This window comes from Triturus cristatus, chromosome 3_2, assembly GCF_964204655.1.
Source record: "Triturus cristatus chromosome 3_2, aTriCri1.1, whole genome shotgun sequence".
In the NCBI taxonomy this organism is placed as follows: Eukaryota; Metazoa; Chordata; class Amphibia; order Caudata; family Salamandridae; genus Triturus; species Triturus cristatus.
Window position 1 is genome coordinate 102942360 of NC_140584.1, and position 7436 is coordinate 102949795.

The 7436-nt window shown below is 41.4% G+C and overlaps 1 pseudogene; it reads left to right on the forward strand.

Annotated features, from left to right (window-relative positions):
- The first annotated feature begins 5203 nt into the window (after positions 1–5203).
- LOC146856869 (small ribosomal subunit protein eS28 pseudogene) lies at positions 5204–5409 on the forward strand (annotated as a pseudogene).
- The last annotated feature ends 2027 nt before the right edge of the window (positions 5410–7436 follow it).

The following is a 7436-nucleotide window of genomic DNA, read 5'->3' on the forward strand; positions in this document are numbered from 1 at the left end:
GAATTGCACTAATTCATTTTCACTTAGTATTGTGCACTCACTCTCAAACTGAATCACTCATTCTCAATCTCTATCTCACTCTTACTCTGACTCACTTATACTTACTCACTCATTTTGACACACGCACAGATCCACGATCCCATATAGAAACATACATAATCACATGTATACATGCTCTCTCACTCAAACTCACTCTTACCCACATGCATGCACACAGCATACATTGAAACCATTTATTTTTCAGATCTAAGATGCCAGTGAAGTTCCAGAACTTGCTGCTCTACATTTTATTTCACTATTAGTGAATAATAAACTATTATTCACTATTAATGCAATACAAATGAGCAGAAAACAAGGCTAGAGTCTGACTGATAATGTGAGACACCCCTGTGGACTTGACACTGATTTTGCCACCTCTGTAGCCAGGGGTTGGAAAGGCTGCGTCAGGGGTAGCAAAGGGCAAACTAAGGGTTGCCATATTGACCCCTTGTGACCCCCTAAATGACATCTATGAAAGGGTATAATGCCCTGAATTAAAAAGGAAAAAAGTGAAAGACAATCATAAGAATGTTGGAGCAGAACGCTTATACCAGCTATTGTGGGCCCTGATACACTCCATCGTCTTTAACCCCTTCCCTGCTCATGACGGAACCACTCCGTCATGAGCCACGGTTGCGCTGTGCTCATGACGGAGTGGTTCCGTCATGCTGCGGCCGTTGGCTGCCGCTCCGCCCACGCGGCGCTAATTCCCCGCCTGTGCGGGCGATTAGCGCAGTGGGCGGAGACGTGACGGAACCACTCCGTCATGAGCACAGCTCAACTGTGGCTCGTGATGGAGCGGTTCCGTCACAAGCACAGCGCCACCGCGCTGCCCCCAAACCCCCCCCCCAGCGCCGCGGCGGAATTCCTGCCGCGGCGAAGGGGTTAATGGCGCTCTCGGCATTACAATGTGCTAAAGTGCCTTAGAGTGATATTGTCATTGTTTTTACAGACATAAGATTTAGCAGCTTCACTTGGAGGAGGAACTAACACTTTTCTATGCAGCCCCTTATTTTTGCTCCTTTTTTCAACCTTTTAAACGTGTGATTTTGGCAACATTTTCAGGAAATTGGCTGCATTTGTAGAGAATGTAATACTGAACTCTCGTTCGATAAAGAATCCTTTTGCCGTTGAGTTAGGAATGATATCTACTTTCTTACTGTGGACAAAAGACGCTACTCTCAAGCCAGTATGTTGGAAAAATGATTCCCTCCAAAAAAGCTCGTTAAAAGTCGGGAGTTCTACTCTATTACGTTGATGGGAGTTCCAGGCTACCTTGGGATGCATGCCAAATTAGGGTTATACGTGTGTTTTTGTCCCAGGCCACTTTCATCAGGAGAATTCTCAAGAAATAGAAGCAGGGAAACAGGCCAAGAACGTAGGAAAATATGTGGGAATCAGTCCTCAAACACCGATCAGCATGATTAACGTTTATTCCCAGGCAGCTACCTCATAATAATGAATAAAATGCACAAGGCTAGCGGTATCCCACTAAGACAGCACCGGATTTCAGAGTAACTCAATATATCTATTGGTGAAAAAAAAGGTTTTTTTTGTTCACCATAAGTGTGCAATTTGGGATAGCACCCGCCAGCACAATGCCGTTCCAATTATTGGAATATACATATAAGAAAACAGCACCAAATAATTTAAATGAGTCCAAATCATTAGGGTTGTTCTTTTTCCAAAAACTTCTTCTTTATTATGCAGTTTAACATGCAATCTTTTAAGACTTCCAACAACAGCGAAAGCAGCCGACGCGTTTCGTCCACCTTTGGACTTCTTCAGGGCAAAAACAGTGGGTTGAATGTCAACCTTGTGTGGTTCTTTTTTTAAAATTTTTACTTTCTTCGAGAATCTTGCTACTTCAATTTGTAGTCTATCCCAGACTGGCAAACCAAATCCTATTTAAAGAACAGATTTTTTTGAAATGAGTTAGAAAGGTTCAAAATCCGTTGACATCAGTCTTACGAATTAGTGTGTTGATGTATCTATACGGTAACTCCTCCAATAATAAGGGCGAGTGTATCCTATAATGAGATACCCGATTCAGTATCCAGATACGAGTAAAGGGAGGCACCGACCCCGTCCGATAGCAGCTATCGGTTCTTTAAATAGGATTTGGTTTGCCAGTCTGGGATAGACTACAAATTGAAGTAGCAAGATTCTCGAAGAAAGTAAAAATTTAAAAAAAAGAACCACACAAGGTTGACATTCAACCCACTGTTTTTGCCCTGAAGAAGTCCAAAGGTGGACGAAACGCGTCGGCTGCTTTCGCTGTTGTTGGAAGTCTTAAAAGATTGCATGTTAAACTGCATAATAAAGAAGAAGTTTTTGCAAAAAGAACAACCCTAATGATTTGGACTCATTTAAATTAGATAGGCTGAGTGGTGCATTTGGTGCTGTTTTCTTATAGCTACCTCATAATAGTGCACCTTGGATTTACCACACTTGTGTCATTGTGATCCCAGATGAGGTACTGCCGCCCCAGAATGTCTACGGACCTCAACGATGCTGCTGCAAAGCTGCCTTATAAGGAGTTAGGGCTTCCTCCAAATATTTTATGCCAAGTCAATATTTATGTATCGAGCGCTGAATTGCCCCGCATCCTGGCCCAGGAAAGCCCAACAGCTAAAGCGGTGCGCCATCTGTGTTACTGACATAAGAACACAAACAAGTTACTCATTCGATCTCAATAGGTCGCGGTGCACACATTGGGCATCTCCAAGAGTGTCAGTTTGCTTGATTATAACTGGCGAGAAGGAATATTCCATTTGGATTTCGCGGCTAAATATATTGGGGGAGGCTTGATAAATGGCCCTATTTGTGGTCAGTTACTTTAAAGAGCGCTCTGTGAAGAACTGGAAGCCAAGAGATTGCCCGAAAAATAGGCAGAATATGATTAAATCCAGACATCAAGGTGATTAGCCTGGCTGCAGTATTCTGAACTGAATCACGTCGACTATTTTCACAAGGGTATGCTGTACATAGAGTTATACCATGATATAGCATGGATGGAAAAAGGGTGTTGAACACCGGAAAACAATGGCACAGGCTCTATTTGCCAAATGTGACTGCTTGATACTTTGGAAATCTGTGTTCCAAGAGATAAGTTGCTATCCAAACGCATACCAAAGTTATGCACTCTTGTAACTGGAAATGAAAGCAACCCATTCTAGATGGCGAGGAGGACCCCTCCAGCTATGGAGGTAATATTTGTTGATCAGCAGCTCTCTTGAGTGGAATGAAATTCAGGAAGCTGGCAGCCATCCAACACTCTGTCAGAGAATAGAAGACAAATAGTAGGCGGATGGGTGGGTACTGTCCGGGATTATGGCAACAGCAGGGTCAGCAGGACCCAAATTAGTGATTGGCACGTCCCCCTCAAGTGGCTACACCCAAACGCCACTGGGTAGAGAAGCTTAATAGAAATAAAGAGGGAGGTTGTTGTGCCTAACATATCAATAATAGTATCCTGTGATAGTATAATTCAAAATATATTCTCCAGTTTTCTTATTCATTTATTATGAACAGATCCTTTCACCATTTTGGGATGGCAGAGTCTGCATCATGACGAAAATTAACCAATCACATGACTATTAACAAGACGCTTTGACCTTGAATAAGCCCTTGGCCCATTGGCCCCATGGGTGAAACACGTGTCGACTGTTCTCTTTTGGTTTATTGGATCCGTTCATAATAAACAAACAAGAAAACCAGAAAATGAATTTTGTATTATACTATCACAGGATACTATTATTGATATATTAGGCATAACAAGCTCCCTCTTTATTCCTATTAAGAGAATAGAAGTCAGTTATGTTGGCTGAGGCGTCTACTTTTACCTTTGATTGTGAAAAAAACCCACAGAGAGAACACTTGTGTGTCTTCAGGTTACATGTAAATCACTCCTCCACTTGGTGTAGCCACTTGCAAATATATAATAATGATGCATACTAATTTCCCTCGAGGGACAAGCAACTAAAATCTCCACCACCAAACATTCATATTCCTCCATACCTTGTTAAGCTAATGCCTAAACAACTATGAGCCTTTGAAAGACAGGTTACTCTGTCACAAACATGACGGATATCCTGTTTGCCTTATTACAAGTGCAATAGGAAATAATGGACTTGTAAGAAGGCAGACATGATATCCGTCATGTTTGTGACAGAGTAACCGTCCACCATACTCTAAATCTGGCCCTCTGTACATTGTACTCACTAGGTAGAAACAATGAGAGCTGCCATGGAAGTGATGTTTGAAACAACCACTCTCCTGTCTCGCCCCCACTTCCATATAACAGTATTAAGTATCTCAGAAGATACAAGAAACAGCATTCAAAAAACAAGTTTTGGTGATGTAAAAAGGGACAAGGATATTAGTAACTTATTGAAAAACTATAGGAAAATGGGTTCCAATTCATTGAACTCCTGGCTCTTTTTGATTTTGGACTGCCTGTTTTTTGGACTTTTACCATGAGTGAGTCCCACTGACTGAGTCTCCCTCACAGTAAACTATGTCAAGCATGGTTGAAATTCTGACTTAAGGGTTGCAGGGAGTGCTGGTGGAGGTTACCCCCCAGGCTGAGGGGAACACCAGGAGCTGGGCAGAGGACAGGTCCTGAGTAAGAAGCTGAAGCCCCACAAAAGCAAGGTTCCCAAAGTGATACATCAATTAAAGGCCAGAATGCACAAATAAACCAGACCTTGTGGCCAGAGTCTGTCACTAGGAGCAAAACATGACCTTCCTTGCCTGATTTGGTTGTGATAGGGCTGCTAGGGATGTGAACTGTTAGGAGTGTGTCACCGTAGGTGTTTCCATCAATCATCATGCAGATATTTGTAAATTAATGTGTAATATTGAGCAGTGTGTGAGTAATGAAATACTTTTGCTTTTTATAAGTAAGTAAAGGCACTCACTGGACAATGATTTATTGGTTGTTTTGTTGCATGTCTGCAGGCTGCGGTACTATCCCACACCGCCTCCCCTGAGTAGCCTCGTACTGTTCCAGTTCACAACCCTGAGACAGTCAAGTTTTTCTATGGGGTACTTGGATCCCAGTACATGAAGTGTTTCAGACCCAATACTTGAAAATAACATGTATCCTTCCTAACTAAGTACCCACTGAATTACAATAACTTTCAGGGGCAATTAGCCGCCATCATGGAAGCCCGCCACGTGCAGCCTATCAAGCTAGCCAGGGTTACCAAAGTCCTCGGCAGAACCGGCTCACAGGGCCAGTGCACCCAGGTTCGGGTTTAGTTCATGGATGACAGCAACCGATCAATCATTCGTAATGTGAAGGGGCCAGTCCGTGAAGGAGATGTCCATACGTTACTGGAATCTGAGCGTGAAGCAAGAAGATGACGCTAAAACATTGAATTGATTTTAATGAACCTGCCACTAACTTAGACATGAAGAAACATCTGATTGTTTGATGTTCAAAACTCTGAAAGCCTTTATTGGGGAATAAACTTGTTCAGTTTGGAAATGTAAAAAAAAAAACCTTTCAGGGGCAATTAATGAATACCCATGACACTGTCCCACTTGTTGTAATGAGGAGACATAAGTGTGCAAGAGCTGATATGCTGAAGAGCACACTAAGGTGGATCCTATTTAGTAAGGAATTGTGAGAAACTCTTTCCAGTTATTTAAACACATCTGACTTAACAGGAGCATGGAAACGACCAAACAACTTCAGTGTAGGCACAGTTTAAGAAGCAAGTCACACACGCAGAGGTTTGTCAGCTGCTATGATGAACACATCTGTGAGAAAACTGGTGAATATGCATTTATTTCTCACTGACAAAAAGGTAACATTTCCACAGTCAGAAATCAGAAAAAAGTCATGTGAATGTAAAAGTCACAAAACAATAATACGTTAACACCATTTTAAAAGTGGTAGTAGCTGTGAGAAGTTGGCCTGGTATATGCTGTCCACCTTGCACCAGTCCAAATGACACAGTAGTTATAAAAATATGTATTTAGTTATATAACACTCTCTAGTATCCTCTACACGGGCATACAACACAAAGCACACAATACTTTAGCAAAGAAACAGTTGTAAGTAGCACGATACACAGTGGGCTCCAGGGGGAGACCAAAACATATACTTAAAATGGTGGAGGAAGTACAGAAATTAGTAAACAAAAAAGATAGGGAGACCATATTGTTTGCCGAACAAAGTATTATTAAGTCAGAGGAATGTGAAGCAACAGTAAGATTCATTACCAATAATCAACCTTGATTGTAAAGTAACAAATGGTCTAAATCATGACTAATAATTACATTCCTGTCTCTGATACGTATATGGGTCTGATTATGTGATTACCCACATGGGCAAGATTGTGGCTGGTTTTTATTTCGGTGCAATTGTTTAGATTTTTCTTGTTTCTCTCTCTTATATTTTATTTTTTTGTTTACTATTCTTTCATTACTTTCACACTCAAATATTCCTCTACCCTTTAGATGGCTAGAAAGGGCCCTGTGTGATAAAAAAAAAAGGATTATCCAAGCTGGTTACAATTGTGAAACAGTTTTAAAGCATAAAATTAAATAGAATTAGAATAAAATTTAAAGGACATGTACAGAAAACTAGAGAAATTAATGAAATCGGAACAACAAAAATGGTGGGAACATAGATCTCTGTCAAGATATCTGGAAGTGGGGCGTATCCCTATGGGTCTTCGAATTATGATAGCTCCGAGTTACGACAACCCCAACCCCAATATCCTGAGAGATTGGGGGGAATGTAACTTGGATTTATCAAGAAGACTCGTTGAAATTTTAACAAAATATGCAGAGATTGATCGAATTGAAATCCAAAAACAAATAGAGGCAATGGAGGTACAAATTAGAACTAAGGTGGGTGAACAACCAGAACACAAAATGAGAGACGATATGATGTCACGCTTAAAGAAAGAGGAAGAAATTATTAAACAATGTAAAGCTTTTAAATTTCAGCGGGACAAAAATGATTATGAGCAGGGCCAAATATTTACTTTCTCGAGGAAATATGACGCGGCAAAAGCAGCCACCAAAGCTAATAAATATCGTAGTGAAACTACAGGAACATCGGGAGCAAGTAATGAATTACATGCCGCATCGTCTTTGTCAGACTTAAGCTCAGCAGTTGAAACGGAATCAGATACTGAAACAGTGCCTTCGACATCAGGAAGTACAAAATTGCCAAAACGAAAACACCAGCAGCGGTCCGTGGAGGGAGTTCCGTGGGGCAGAAAGGCGGGGCGGGGGAGGGGCAGGGTGAGGGGTACTAAACACCGGAACATGGATAATTGGAGGTAAGTAAACAATTAAATAAATAAAACGAATTTCGTAGCGCGCGCTGCACCGCATTTTGTGATGCAGGGCACGCTACGAAATTAGTTTTATTT